Below are 16,837 nucleotides of genomic sequence, written 5' to 3'. Positions count from 1 at the left end.
ATCCCGAACAGTCCACTTATTACTACTGCGGACCATTGGGACCTAACCAAATTCACGATGTTACTCAGATTCGGCTCACCAAATTTTTTTTTAAGTTTTTCTTTCCTTTTCTTTTTTTCGGAGCTGGGGACCGAACCCAGGGCCTTGCGCTTGCTAGGCAAGTGCTCTACCGCTGAGCTAAATTCCCAACCCCACCAAATTTTGATAAATCTTTAAAAGTACACATATTACAAGAGCAGGCTACTGGGAACTAACTGAATTCACAAAGAAATAGAGTATCAGTTCATTAAAACGTTGCTCTATCTTGAATAACAAGCTTATTACATGCGAATGCTGTTGGGAACCTACTGAATTCACCATGATACTTAGTTTCCGTTCCTTAAACTGGTGCTCTATATTGAAAAGCAAACTCATACAAGCATGTCCAATTGGGAAATCACTGAATTCTCCTAGAAATTTTGATTCCATTCCTGAAAATATTCTATATCCTGAACAGTCCACTTATTACTACTGCGGCATAATGGGAACTAACCAAGTTCACCATGTTACTCAGATTCGGCTCACCAAATTTTGATAAATCTTTAAAAGTACACGTATTACAAGAGCAGGCTACAGGGAACTAACTGAATTCACAAAGAAACAGTGTTTCAGTTCGTTAAAACTTTGCTCTATCTTGAATAACAAGCTTATTACATGCGAATCCTATTGGGAACCTACTGAATTCACCATTATACTTAGATTCCTTTCTTTAAAATGTTGCTCTATATTGAAAAGCAAACTCATACAAGCATGTCCCATTAGGAACTCACTGAATTCGCCGAGAAATTTTGATTCCATTCGTGAAAATTTTTCTAGATCCCGAACAGTCCACTTATTACTACTCCGGCCCATTGGGAACTAACCGAATTCACCATGTACTCGGATTCAGCTCACCAAATTTTGATACATCTTTAAAAGTACACACATTACAAGGGCCTGCTAGTGGGACTAACAGAATTCAAAAGTAACAGTGTTTCAGTTCGATAAAACGTTGCTCTATCTTGAATAACAAGCTTTTTACATGCGAATCCTACTGGGAACCTACCGAATTCACCATGATACTTAGATTGCGTTCTTTAAAATGTTGCTCTATATTGAAAAGGAAACTCATACAAGCATGTCCCATTGGGAAATCACTGAATTCGCCTAGAAATTTTGATTCCATTCGTGAAAATTTTTCTATATCCCGAACAGTCCAATTATTACTACTGCGGCCCATTGGGAACTAACCTAATTCACGATGTTACTCAGATTCGGCTCACCAAATTTAGATAAATCTTTAAAAGTACACATATTACAAGAGCACGCTACTGAGTACTAAGAATTCACAAAGGAACAGTGTTTCAGTGCGTTAAAACGTTGCTCTATCTTGAATAACAAGCTAATTACAAGTGAATCAAATTGGGAACCTACAGCTTTCACCATGATACTTCGATTCCGTTCCTTAAAATGTTGCTCTATATAGAAAAGCTAACTCATACAAGCATGTCCCATTGGGAACTCTCTGAATTCGCCTAGAAATTTTGATTCCATTCGTGAAAATTTTTCTATATCCTGAACAGTCCACTTATTACTACTGCAGTCTATTGGGAAATAACCGAATTCACCATGTTACTCAGATTCGGCTCACCAAATTTTGATAAATCTTTAGAAGTATACATATTAAAAGAGCCTGCTACTGGAACTAACTGAATTCACAAAGAAACAGTGTTTCAGTTTGTTAAAACGTTGTTCTATCTTGATTAACAATATATTAAAGGCGAATCCTATTGGGAACCTACTGAATTCACCATTATACTTAGATTCGGTTCCTTAAAATGTTGCTCTATATTGAAAAGCAAACTCATACAAGCATGTCCCATTGGGAACTCACTGAAATCGCCTAGAAATTTTGATTCCATTCATGAAAAATTTTCTATATCCCGAACAGTCCAATTATTACTACTGCGGCCCATTGGGAACTAACCTAATTCACGATGTTACTCAGATTCGGCTCACCAAATTTAGATAAATCTTTAAACGTACACAAATTACAAGAGCAGGTTACTGGGAACTAACTGAATTCACAAAGAAACAGTCTTCCAGTTCGTTAAAACCTTGCTCTATCTTGAATAACAAGCTTATTACCTGCAAATCCTATTGGGAACCTACCGAATTCACCATGATACTTAGATTCCGTTCCTTATGTTGCTCTATATTGAAAAGCAAACTCATACAAGTATGGTCCATTGGGAAATCACTGAATTCGCCTAGAAATTTTGATTCCATTCGTGAAAATTTTTCTGTATCCCGAACAGTCCACTTATGACTACTTCGGCCTATTGGGAACTGAACGAATTCATTATGTTACTCATATTCGGGTAACCAAATTTTGATAAATCTTTAAAAGTACACATATTACAAGAGCAGGCAACTGGGAACTAACCAAATTCACAAAGAAACAGTGTTTCAGTTCGTTAAAATGTTGCTCTATCTTGAATAAAAGGCTTATTACATGCGAATCCTATTGGGAACCTACTGAATTCGCCATGATACTTAGATTCCGTTCCTTAAAATGTTTCTCTATATTGAAAAACAAACTCATACAAGCATGTCCCAGTAGGAAATCACTGAAATCTCCTAGAAATTTTGATTCCATTCGTGAAAATTTTTCTATATCCCGAACAGTCCACTTATTACTATTGTGGCCCTTTGGGAACTAAACGAATAAACGATGTTACTCAGATTCAGCTCACCAAATTTTGATTAATCTTTAAAAGTACACATATTACAAGGGCCTGCTACAGGGAACTAACTGAATTCACAAAGACACAGTGTTTCAGTTCGTTAAAAGGTTGCTCTATCTTGAAGAACATGCTTATTACCTGCGAATCCTATTGGGAACCTACTGAATTCACCATGATACTTAGATTCCGTTCCTTAAATTTTGCTCTATATTGAAAAGCAAATTCAGACAAGCATGTCCCATTGGAAACTCACTGAATTTGACTAGAAATTTTGATTCCATTCGTGAAACTTTTTCTATATCCCGAACAGTCCACTTATTACTACTGCGGCCTATTCGGAACTAAACGAATTCACTATGTTACTCATATTCGGGTCACCAAATTTTGATAAATCTTTAAAAGTACACATATTACAAGAGAAGGCTACCGGTAACTAACCGATTTCACGATGTTACTCAGATTCGGCTCAAAAAATTTTGATAAATCTTTAAAAGTACACACATTAGAAGGGCCTGCTACTGGGAACTAACTGAATTCCCAAGAAACACTGTTTCAGTTCGTTAAAACGTTGCACTATCTTGAATAACAAGGTTATTACATGCGAATCCTAATAGGAACCTACTGAAATCACCATGATACTTAGATTCCGTTCCTTAAAATGTTGCTCAAATTGAAAAGCAAACTTATATAGCATGTCCCATTGGGAACTCACTGCAGTCGCCTAGAAATTTTGATTCCATTCGTGAAAATTTTTCTATATCCCGAAGAGTCCACCTATTCCTACTGCGCCCCATTGGGAACTAACCGAATTCAGGATGTTACTCAGATTCGGCTCACCAAATTTGGATAAATCTAGAAAAGTACCCATATTACAAGGGCCTGCTACTGGGAACTAACTGAATTCACAAAGAAACAGTGTTTCAGTTCGTATAAACAGCTCTATCTTGAATAACAAGCTTATTACATGCGAATCCTATTGGGAACCTACTGAATTCACAATGATAATTAGATTCCGTTCCTTATGTTGCTCTATATTGAAAAGCAAACTCATACAAGCATGTCCCATTGGGAACTCACTGAAATCGCCTAGAAATTTTTATTCCATTCGTGTAAACTTTTTATATCCTGAACAGTCCACTTATTACTACTGCGGCCCATTGGGAACTCACCAAATTCACCATGTTACTCACATTCGGCTCACCTAATTTTGATAAATCTTTAAAAGTACACATATTATAAGAGCAGGCTACTAGGACCTAACTGAATTCACAAAGAAACAGTGTTTCAGTTCGTTAAAACGTTGCTCTATCTTGAATAAAAAGCTTATTAAATGCGAATCCTATTGGGAACCTACTGAAATCACCATGATACTTAGATTCCGTTCCTTAAAATGGTGCTCTATATTGAAGAGCAAACTCAAACAAGCATGTCCCATTGGGAACTCAGTGAATTTGCCTAGAAATTTTGACTCCATTCGTGAAAATTTTTATATATCCCGAGCAGTCCACTTATTACTATTGCGGACAATTGGGAACTAACCAAATTCACGATGTTACTCAGATTCGGCTCACCAAATTTTGATAAATCTTTAAAAGTACACATATTACAAGAGCAGGCTACGGGGAACTAACTGAATTCACAAAGAAACAGTGTTTCAGTTCGTTAAAACGTTGCTCTATATTGAATAACAAGCTTATTAGATGCGAATCCTATTGGCAACCTACTGAATTCACCATGATACTTAGATTCTGTTCCTTAAAATGTTGCTCTATATTGAAAAACAAACTCGTACAAGCATGCCCCATTGGGAAATCACTGACATCTCCTAGAAATATTGATTTCATTCGTGAAAATTTTACTATATCCTGAAGAGTCCACTTATTACTACTGCGGCCCATTGTGAACTATCCGAATTCACCATGTTACTCAGAATCAGCTCACCAAATTTTGAAAAATTTTAAAAGTACACATATTACAAGAGCAGGCTACTGTGAACTAACTGAATTAACAAAGAAATAGTGTTTCAGTTCGTTAAAACTTTGCTCTATCTTGAATAACAAGCTTATTACATGAGATTCCTATTAGGAACCTACTGAAATCACCATGATACGTAGATTCCGTTCCTTAAAATGTTGCTCGAAAGTATTACAGCTCTTTTAGAATTTTTATAGTAGGTTTTCTGACTTCGGTCGGAAAACCCCCCCAAAAAAAAATTTTGCTCGATATTGAAAAGCAATCTCATACAAGCATGTCCCATTGGGAAATCACTGAATTCGCCTAGAAATTTTGATTCCATTCGTGAAAATTTTTCTATATCCCGAACAGTCCCCTTATTACTACTGCGGACCATTGGAACCTAACCAAATTCACGATGTTACTCAGATTCGGCTCACCAAATTTTGATAAATATTTAAAGTACACATATTACAAGAGCAGGCTCCTAGGATCTAACTGAATTCACAAGAAACAGTGTTTGAGTTCGTTAAAACGTTGCTCTATCTTGAATAACAAGTTTGTTACATTCAAATCCTATTGGGAACCTACTGAATTCACCATGATACTTAGATTCCGTTCCTTAAAATGTTGCTCTGAATTGAAATGCAAACTCATACAAGCATGTCCCGTTGGGAACTCACTGAACTCGCCTAGAAATTTTGATTCCATTCGTGAAAATTTTTCTATATCCCGAACAGTCCACTTATTACTACTGCGGACCATTGGGACCTAACCAAATTCACGATGTTACTCAGATTCGGCTCACCAAATTTTTTTTTAAGTTTTTCTTTCCTTTTCTTTTTTTCGGAGCTGGGGACCGAACCCAGGGCCTTGCGCTTGCTAGGCAAGTGCTCTACCGCTGAGCTAAATTCCCAACCCCACCAAATTTTGATAAATCTTTAAAAGTACACATATTACAAGAGCAGGCTACTGGGAACTAACTGAATTCACAAAGAAATAGAGTATCAGTTCATTAAAACGTTGCTCTATCTTGAATAACAAGCTTATTACATGCGAATGCTGTTGGGAACCTACTGAATTCACCATGATACTTAGTTTCCGTTCCTTAAACTGGTGCTCTATATTGAAAAGCAAACTCATACAAGCATGTCCAATTGGGAAATCACTGAATTCTCCTAGAAATTTTGATTCCATTCCTGAAAATATTCTATATCCTGAACAGTCCACTTATTACTACTGCGGCATAATGGGAACTAACCAAGTTCACCATGTTACTCAGATTCGGCTCACCAAATTTTGATAAATCTTTAAAAGTACACGTATTACAAGAGCAGGCTACAGGGAACTAACTGAATTCACAAAGAAACAGTGTTTCAGTTCGTTAAAACTTTGCTCTATCTTGAATAACAAGCTTATTACATGCGAATCCTATTGGGAACCTACTGAATTCACCATTATACTTAGATTCCTTTCTTTAAAATGTTGCTCTATATTGAAAAGCAAACTCATACAAGCATGTCCCATTAGGAACTCACTGAATTCGCCGAGAAATTTTGATTCCATTCGTGAAAATTTTTCTAGATCCCGAACAGTCCACTTATTACTACTCCGGCCCATTGGGAACTAACCGAATTCACCATGTACTCGGATTCAGCTCACCAAATTTTGATACATCTTTAAAAGTACACACATTACAAGGGCCTGCTAGTGGGACTAACAGAATTCAAAAGTAACAGTGTTTCAGTTCGATAAAACGTTGCTCTATCTTGAATAACAAGCTTTTTACATGCGAATCCTACTGGGAACCTACCGAATTCACCATGATACTTAGATTGCGTTCTTTAAAATGTTGCTCTATATTGAAAAGGAAACTCATACAAGCATGTCCCATTGGGAAATCACTGAATTCGCCTAGAAATTTTGATTCCATTCGTGAAAATTTTTCTATATCCCGAACAGTCCAATTATTACTACTGCGGCCCATTGGGAACTAACCTAATTCACGATGTTACTCAGATTCGGCTCACCAAATTTAGATAAATCTTTAAAAGTACACATATTACAAGAGCACGCTACTGAGTACTAAGAATTCACAAAGGAACAGTGTTTCAGTGCGTTAAAACGTTGCTCTATCTTGAATAACAAGCTAATTACAAGTGAATCAAATTGGGAACCTACAGCTTTCACCATGATACTTCGATTCCGTTCCTTAAAATGTTGCTCTATATAGAAAAGCTAACTCATACAAGCATGTCCCATTGGGAACTCTCTGAATTCGCCTAGAAATTTTGATTCCATTCGTGAAAATTTTTCTATATCCTGAACAGTCCACTTATTACTACTGCAGTCTATTGGGAAATAACCGAATTCACCATGTTACTCAGATTCGGCTCACCAAATTTTGATAAATCTTTAGAAGTATACATATTAAAAGAGCCTGCTACTGGAACTAACTGAATTCACAAAGAAACAGTGTTTCAGTTTGTTAAAACGTTGTTCTATCTTGATTAACAATATATTAAAGGCGAATCCTATTGGGAACCTACTGAATTCACCATTATACTTAGATTCGGTTCCTTAAAATGTTGCTCTATATTGAAAAGCAAACTCATACAAGCATGTCCCATTGGGAACTCACTGAAATCGCCTAGAAATTTTGATTCCATTCATGAAAAATTTTCTATATCCCGAACAGTCCAATTATTACTACTGCGGCCCATTGGGAACTAACCTAATTCACGATGTTACTCAGATTCGGCTCACCAAATTTAGATAAATCTTTAAACGTACACAAATTACAAGAGCAGGTTACTGGGAACTAACTGAATTCACAAAGAAACAGTCTTCCAGTTCGTTAAAACCTTGCTCTATCTTGAATAACAAGCTTATTACCTGCAAATCCTATTGGGAACCTACCGAATTCACCATGATACTTAGATTCCGTTCCTTATGTTGCTCTATATTGAAAAGCAAACTCATACAAGTATGGTCCATTGGGAAATCACTGAATTCGCCTAGAAATTTTGATTCCATTCGTGAAAATTTTTCTGTATCCCGAACAGTCCACTTATGACTACTTCGGCCTATTGGGAACTGAACGAATTCATTATGTTACTCATATTCGGGTAACCAAATTTTGATAAATCTTTAAAAGTACACATATTACAAGAGCAGGCAACTGGGAACTAACCAAATTCACAAAGAAACAGTGTTTCAGTTCGTTAAAATGTTGCTCTATCTTGAATAAAAGGCTTATTACATGCGAATCCTATTGGGAACCTACTGAATTCGCCATGATACTTAGATTCCGTTCCTTAAAATGTTTCTCTATATTGAAAAACAAACTCATACAAGCATGTCCCAGTAGGAAATCACTGAAATCTCCTAGAAATTTTGATTCCATTCGTGAAAATTTTTCTATATCCCGAACAGTCCACTTATTACTATTGTGGCCCTTTGGGAACTAAACGAATAAACGATGTTACTCAGATTCAGCTCACCAAATTTTGATTAATCTTTAAAAGTACACATATTACAAGGGCCTGCTACAGGGAACTAACTGAATTCACAAAGACACAGTGTTTCAGTTCGTTAAAAGGTTGCTCTATCTTGAAGAACATGCTTATTACCTGCGAATCCTATTGGGAACCTACTGAATTCACCATGATACTTAGATTCCGTTCCTTAAATTTTGCTCTATATTGAAAAGCAAATTCAGACAAGCATGTCCCATTGGAAACTCACTGAATTTGACTAGAAATTTTGATTCCATTCGTGAAACTTTTTCTATATCTCGAACAGTCCACTTATTACTACTGCGGCCTATTCGGAACTAAACGAATTCACTATGTTACTCATATTCGGGTCACCAAATTTTGATAAATCTTTAAAAGTACACATATTACAAGAGAAGGCTACCGGTAACTAACCGATTTCACGATGTTACTCAGATTCGGCTCAAAAAATTTTGATAAATCTTTAAAAGTACACACATTAGAAGGGCCTGCTACTGGGAACTAACTGAATTCCCAAGAAACACTGTTTCAGTTCGTTAAAACGTTGCACTATCTTGAATAACAAGGTTATTACATGCGAATCCTAATAGGAACCTACTGAAATCACCATGATACTTAGATTCCGTTCCTTAAAATGTTGCTCAAATTGAAAAGCAAACTTATATAGCATGTCCCATTGGGAACTCACTGCAGTCGCCTAGAAATTTTGATTCCATTCGTGAAAATTTTTCTATATCCCGAAGAGTCCACCTATTCCTACTGCGCCCCATTGGGAACTAACCGAATTCAGGATGTTACTCAGATTCGGCTCACCAAATTTGGATAAATCTAGAAAAGTACCCATATTACAAGGGCCTGCTACTGGGAACTAACTGAATTCACAAAGAAACAGTGTTTCAGTTCGTATAAACAGCTCTATCTTGAATAACAAGCTTATTACATGCGAATCCTATTGGGAACCTACTGAATTCACAATGATAATTAGATTCCGTTCCTTATGTTGCTCTATATTGAAAAGCAAACTCATACAAGCATGTCCCATTGGGAAATCACTGAAGTCGCCTAGAAATTTTGATTCCATTCATGAAAATTTTTCTATATCCCGAACAGTCCTCTTAATACAACTGCGGCCTATTGGGAAATAAACGAATTCACTATGTTACTCATTTCGGGTCACCAAATATTGATAAATCTTTAAAAGTACACATATTACAAGACCAGGCTACTGGGAACTAACCGAATTCACGATTTTACTCAGATTCGGCTCACCAAATTTTGATAAATCTTTAAAGGTACACATATTACAAGGGTCTGCTACTGGGAACAAACTGAATTCACAAAGAAACAGTTTCAGTTCGTTAAAACTTTGCTCTATCTTTAACAACAAGCTTATTACATGCGATTCCTAATGGGAAAATACTAAAATCACGATGATATTTAGATTCCGTTCCTTAAAATGTTGCTCTATATTGAAAAGCAAACTTATACAAGCATGTCCCATTGGTCATTCACTGAATTCACCTAGAAATTTTGATTCCATTCGTGAAAATTTTACTATATCCAGAACAGTCCACTTATTACTACTGCGGCCTATTAGGAACTACCTGAATTCACCATGTTACTCAGATTCGGCTCACCAAATTTTGATAAATCTTTAAAAGTACACATATTAAAAGAGCCTGCTACTGGGAACTAACTGAATTTACATAGAAAAAGTGTTTCAGTTCTTTAAAACGTTGCTCTATCTTGAATAACAAGCTTATTACATGCGAATCCTAATGGAAACCTACTGAAATCACCATGATACTTAGATTCCTTTCCTTAAAGTGTTGCTCAATATTGAAAAGCAAACTTATACAAGCATGTCCCATTGCGAACTCACTGAATTCGCCTAGAAATTTTAATTCCATTCATGAAAATTTTTCTGTATCCCGAACAGTCCACTTATTACTACTGCGGCCTATTGGGAACTAACCGAATACACCATGTTACTCAGATTCGGCTCTCCAAATTTTGATAAATTTTTAAAAGTACAAATATTACAAGAGCAGGCTACTGGGAACTAACTGAATTTACAAAGAAACAGTGTTTCAGTTCGTTAAAACGTTACTCTATCTTGAATCACAAGCTTATTACAAGAGAAACCTATTGGCACATACTGAATTCACCATGTTACTTAGATTCCGTTCCTTAATATGTTGTAACCGAATTCACGATGTTACTCAGATTCGGCTCACCAAATTTTGATTAATCTTTAAAAATAAACATATTACAAGGGCCTGCTACTGGGAACTAAATGAATTCACAAAGAAACAGTGTTTCAGTTCGTTAAAACGTTGCTCTATCTGAATAACAAGCTTATTACATGCGAATCCTATTGGGAACCTACTGAATTCACCATGATACTTAGATCCGTTCCTTATGTTGCTCTATATTGAAAAGCAAACTCATACAAGCCTGTCCCATTGGGAAATCACTGAATTCTCCCAGAAATTTTGATTCCATTCGTGAAAATTTTTCTATATCCCGAACAGTCCACTTATTACTAATGCGGCCTATTGGGAACTAAACGAATTCACTATGTTACTCAGTTTCGGGTCACCAAATTTTTAAAAATCTTTAAAAGTACACATATTACAAGAGCAGGCTACTGGGAACTAACCGAATTCACAAAGAAACAGTGTTTCAGTTCGTTAAAACTTTGCTCTATCTTGAATAACAAGCTTATTACATGCGAATCCTATTGGGAACCACCCGAATTCACCATGTTACTTAGATTCCGTTCTTTAAAATGTTGCTCTATATTGAAAAGCAAACTCATACAAGCATGTCCCATTGGGAACTCACTGAATTCGCCTAGAAATTTTGATTCCGTTCATGAAAATTATTCTATATCCCGAACAGTCCAATTATTACTACTGCGGCCCATTTTGAACTAACCGAATTCACAATGTTACTCAGATTCGGCTCACCAAATTTTTATAAATCTTTAAAAGTACACAAATTACAAGATCAGGCTACTGGGATCTAATTGAGTTCACAAAGAAACAGTGTTTCAGTTCGGTAAAACGTGCTCTATCTTGAATAAGAAGCTTATTACATGCGAAACCTATAGGGTACCTACTGAATTCACCATGATACTTTGATTCCGTTCCTTAAAATGTTGCTCTATATTGAAAAGCAAACTCATACAAGCATGTCCCTTTGAGAACTCACTGAATCTCCTACAAATTTTGACTCCATTCGTGAAAATTTTTCTATATCCTGAACAGTCCACTTATTATTACTGCAGCCTATTGGGAACTAACCGAATTCACGATGTTTCTCAGATTCGGCTCACCAAATTTTGAAATCTTTAAAAGTACACATATTACAAGGCCTGCTACTGGGAACAAACTGAATTCACAAAGAAACAGTGTTTCAGTTCGTTAAAACGTTGCTCTATCTTGAAAACAAGCTTATTACATGAGAATCCTATTGGGAACCTACAGAATTCACAATGATACTTAGATTACGTTACTTAAAATGTTGCTCTATATTGAAAAGCAAACTCAGACAAGCATGTCCCATTGGGAACTCACTGAATTAGCCTAGAAATTTTGATTCAGTTCATGAAAATTTTTCTATATCCCGAACAGTCCACTGATTACTAATGTGGCCTATTGGGAACTAAACGAATTCACTATGTTACTCATATTCGGGTCACCAAATTTTGATAAATCTTTAAGAGTACACATATTACAAGAGCAGGCTACTGGGAACTAACCGAATTCACGATGTTACTCAGATTCGGCTCACCAAAATTTGAAATCTTTAAAAGTACACATATTACAAAAGCCTGGTACTGGGAACTAACTGAATTCACAACGAAACAGTGCTTTAGTTCATTAAAACGTTGCTCTATCTTGAATAACAAGCTTATTACATGCGAATCCTAATGGGAACCTACTGAAATCACCATGATACTTAGATTCCGTTCCTTAAAATGTTGCTCTATATTGAAGAGCAAACTCATACAAGCATGTCCCATTGGGAACTCATTGAATTCGCCTAGAAATTATTATTCCATTCGTGAAAATTTTTCTATATCCCGAACAGTCCACTTATTACTACTGCAGCCCATTGGGAACTAAAAAATTTACGATGTTACTCGGATTCGGCTCACCAAATTTTGATGAATCTTTAAAAGTACACATATTACAAGGGCCTGGTATTGGGAACTAACCGACTTCACAAAAAAACAGTGTTATAGTTCATTAAAACGTTGCTCTATCTTGAATAATAAGCTTATTACATGCGAATCCTAATGGGAACATACTGAAATCAACATGATACTTTGATTCCGTTCCTTAAAATGTTGCTCTATATTGAAAAGCAAACTCATACAAGCATGTCCCTTTGAGAACTCCCTGAATCTCCTACAAATTTTGACTCCATTCGTGAAAATTTTTCTATATCCCGAACAGTCCACTTCTTACTACTGCGGCCTATTGGGAACTAAACGAATTCACTATGGTACTCATATTAGGGTCACCAAATTTTGATAAATCTTTAAAAGTACACATATTACAAGAGCAGGCTACTGGGACTAACTGAATTCACAAAGAAACAGTGTTTCAGTTCTTTAAAACGTTGCTCTATCTTGAATAACAAGCTTATTAAATGTGAATCCTATTGGGAATCTCCTGAATTCACCATGTTACTTAGATTCCGTTCTTTAAAATGTTGCTCTATATTGAAAAGCAAACTCATACAAGCATGTCGCATTGGGAACTCACTGAAATAGCCTAGAAATTTTTTATTCAGTTCGTGAAAATTTTTCTATATCCTGAACAGTCCACTTATTACTAATGCGGCCTATTGGGAACTAAACGAATTCACTATGGTACTCATATTCGGGTCACCAAATTTTGATAAATCTTTAAAATTACACATATTACAAGAGCAGGCTACTGGGAACTAATCGAATTCACGATGTTACACAGATTCGGCTCACCAAAATTTGAAATCTTTAAAAGTACACATATTACAAAAACCTGGTACTGGGAACTAACTGAATTCACAACGAAACAGTGCTTCAGTTCGTTAAAACATGCTCTATCTTGAATAACAAGCTTATTACATGCGAATCCTAATGGGAACCTACTGAAATCACCATGATACTTAGATTCCGTTCCTTAAAATGTTGCTCTATGTTGAAGAGCAATCTCATACAAGCATGTCCCATTGGGAACTCACTGAATTCGCCTAGAAATTATTATTCCATTCGTGAAAATTTTTCTATATCCCGAACTGTCCACTTATTACTACTGCAGCCCATTGAGAACTAAACGAATTTACGATGTTACTCGGATTCGGCTCACCAAATTTTGATAAATCTTTAAAAGTACACATATTACAAGGGCCTGCTATTGGGAACTAACTGAATTCACAAAGAAACAGAGTTTCAGTTCGTTAAAACTTGCTCTATCTTGAATAACAAGCTTATTACATGTGAATCCTATTGGGAACCTACTGAATTCACCATGATACTTAGATTCCGTTCCTTATGTTGCTCTATATTGAAAAGCAAACTCATACAAGCATGTCGCATTGGGAAATCACTGAATTCGCCTAGAAATTTTGATTCCATTCGTGAAAATTTTTCTATATCCCGAACAGTCCACTTATTACTACTGCGGCCTATTGGGAACTATCCGAATTCACTATATTACTCAGATTCGGCTCAACAAAATTTGATAAATTTTTAAAAGTACAAATGTTACAAGAGCAGGCTACTGGGAACAAACTAAATTCACAAAGATACAGTGTTTCAGTTCGTTAAAACTTGCTCTAAATTGAACAACAAGCTTATTACATGCGAATCCTATTGGGAACCTACTGAATTCACCATGATATTTAGATTCCGTTCCATATTTTGCTCTATATTGAAAAGCAAACTCACACAAGCATGTCCCATTGGGAAGTCACTGAATTTGCCTAGAAATTTTGATTCCATTCGTGAAAATTTTTCTATATCCCGAACAGTCCACTTATACTAATGCGGCCTATTGGGAACTAAACGAATTCACTATGTTACTCATATTCAGCTCACCAAATTTTGATAAATCTTTAAAAGTACACATATTACAAGAGTAGGCTACTGGGAACTAACCGAATTAACAAAGAAACAGTGTTTCAGTTCTTTAAATGGTTGCTCTATCTTGAATAACAAGCTTATTACATTCGAATCCTATTGGGAACTCCTGAATTCACCATGTTACTTAGATTCCGTTCTTTAAAATGTTGTTCTATATTGAAAAGCAAACTCATACAAGCATGTCCCATTGAAACTCACTGAATTCGCCTAGAAATTTTGATTCCGTTCGTGAAAACTTTTCTAGATCCCGAAAAGTCCACTTATTACTACTCAGGCCTATTGGGAACTAACCGAATTCACGATGTTACTCAGATTCGGCTCACCAAATTTTGATAAATCTTTAAAAGTACACATAGTACAAGAGCAGGCTACTGGGATCTAATTGAGTTCACAAAGAAATAGTGTTTCAGTTCGGTAAAACGTTGCTCTATCTTGAATAACAAGATTATTACATGCGAATCCTATTGGGAACCTACTGAATTCACCATGATACTTAGATTCCGTTCCTTAAAATGTTGCTCTATATTGAAAAGCAAACTCATACAAGCATGTCTCATTGGGAACTCACTGAATTCGCCTAGAAATTTTGATTCCATTCGTGAAAATTTTTCTATATCCCGAACCGTCCACTTATTACTACTCAGGCTTATTGGGAACTAACCGAGTTCACCATGTTACTCAGATTTAGCTCACCAAATTTTGATAAATCTTTAAAAGTACTCATATTACAAGAGCCTGCTACTGGGAATTAACTGAATTCAAAAAGATTCTGTGTTTCAGTTCGTTAAAACGTTGCTCTATCTTGAATAACAAGCTTATTACATGAGAATCCTATTGGGAACCTACTGAATTCACCATGATACTTAGATTACGTTCCTTAAAATGTTGCTCTATATTGAAAAGCAAACTCAGCAAGCATGTCCCATTGGGAACTCACTGAATTCGCCTAGAAATTTTGATTCCATTCGTATAAATTTTTCTATATCCCGAACAGTCCACTTATTACTACTGCGGCCTATTGGGAACTAATCAAATTCACAATGTTACTCAGATACGGCTCACCAAATTTTGATAAATCTTAAAAGTACACATATTATAAGGGCCTGCTACTTGGAACTAACTGAATTCACAAAAAAACAGTGTTTCAGTTCGCTAAAACGTTGCTCTATCTTGAATAACATGCTTATTACATGCGAATCCTTGGGGAATCTGCTGAATTCACCATGATACTTAGATTCCGTTCTTTAAAATGTTGCTCTATATTGAAAAGCAAACTCATACAAGCATGTCCCATTGGGAACTCACTGAATTCGCCTAGAAATTTTGATTCCGTTCATGAAAATTATTCTATATCCCGAACAGTCCAATTATTACTACTGCGGCCCATTTTGAACTAACCGAATTCACAATGTTACTCAGATTCGGCTCACCAAATTTTTATAAATCTTTAAAAGTACACAAATTACAAGATCAGGCTACTGGGATCTAATTGAGTTCACAAAGAAACAGTGTTTCAGTTCGGTAAAACGTGCTCTATCTTGAATAAGAAGCTTATTACATGCGAAACCTATAGGGTACCTACTGAATTCACCATGATACTTTGATTCCGTTCCTTAAAATGTTGCTCTATATTGAAAAGCAAACTCATACAAGCATGTCCCTTTGAGAACTCACTGAATCTCCTACAAATTTTGACTCCATTCGTGAAAATTTTTCTATATCCTGAACAGTCCACTTATTATTACTGCAGCCTATTGGGAACTAACCGAATTCACGATGTTTCTCAGATTCGGCTCACCAAATTTTGAAATCTTTAAAAGTACACATATTACAAGGCCTGCTACTGGGAACAAACTGAATTCACAAAGAAACAGTGTTTCAGTTCGTTAAAACGTTGCTCTATCTTGAAAACAAGCTTATTACATGAGAATCCTATTGGGAACCTACAGAATTCACAATGATACTTAGATTACGTTACTTAAAATGTTGCTCTATATTGAAAAGCAAACTCAGACAAGCATGTCCCATTGGGAACTCACTGAATTAGCCTAGAAATTTTGATTCAGTTCATGAAAATTTTTCTATATCCCGAACAGTCCACTGATTACTAATGTGGCCTATTGGGAACTAAACGAATTCACTATGTTACTCATATTCGGGTCACCAAATTTTGATAAATCTTTAAGAGTACACATATTACAAGAGCAGGCTACTGGGAACTAACCGAATTCACGATGTTACTCAGATTCGGCTCACCAAAATTTGAAATCTTTAAAAGTACACATATTACAAAAGCCTGGTACTGGGAACTAACTGAATTCACAACGAAACAGTGCTTTAGTTCATTAAAACGTTGCTCTATCTTGAATAACAAGCTTATTACATGCGAATCCTAATGGGAACCTACTGAAATCACCATGATACTTAGATTCCGTTCCTTAAAATGTTGCTCTATATTGAAG

At 35.9% G+C, this 16,837-nt stretch overlaps 1 non-coding gene across 1 annotated transcript; it reads left to right on the top strand.

Annotated features, from left to right (window-relative positions):
* Nucleotides 1-4,905: 4,905 nt before the first annotated feature.
* On the top strand, nucleotides 4,906-4,967 carry LOC148002456 (U7 small nuclear RNA). The gene has a single exon (XR_015633773.1). It is a non-coding gene; the product is annotated as a U7 small nuclear RNA (small nuclear RNA).
* The last annotated feature ends 11,870 nt before the right edge of the window (nucleotides 4,968-16,837 follow it).

The sequence above is a fragment of the Rattus norvegicus genome, chromosome 11 (genome assembly GCF_021556685.1).
Source record: "Rattus norvegicus strain SHRSP/BbbUtx chromosome 11, alternate assembly SHRSP_T2T, whole genome shotgun sequence".
NCBI lineage: Eukaryota > Metazoa > Chordata > Mammalia > Rodentia > Muridae > Rattus > Rattus norvegicus.
Note: the sequence above shows the minus strand (reverse complement) of the source record. Positions and strands in the feature narration are given on the sequence as shown.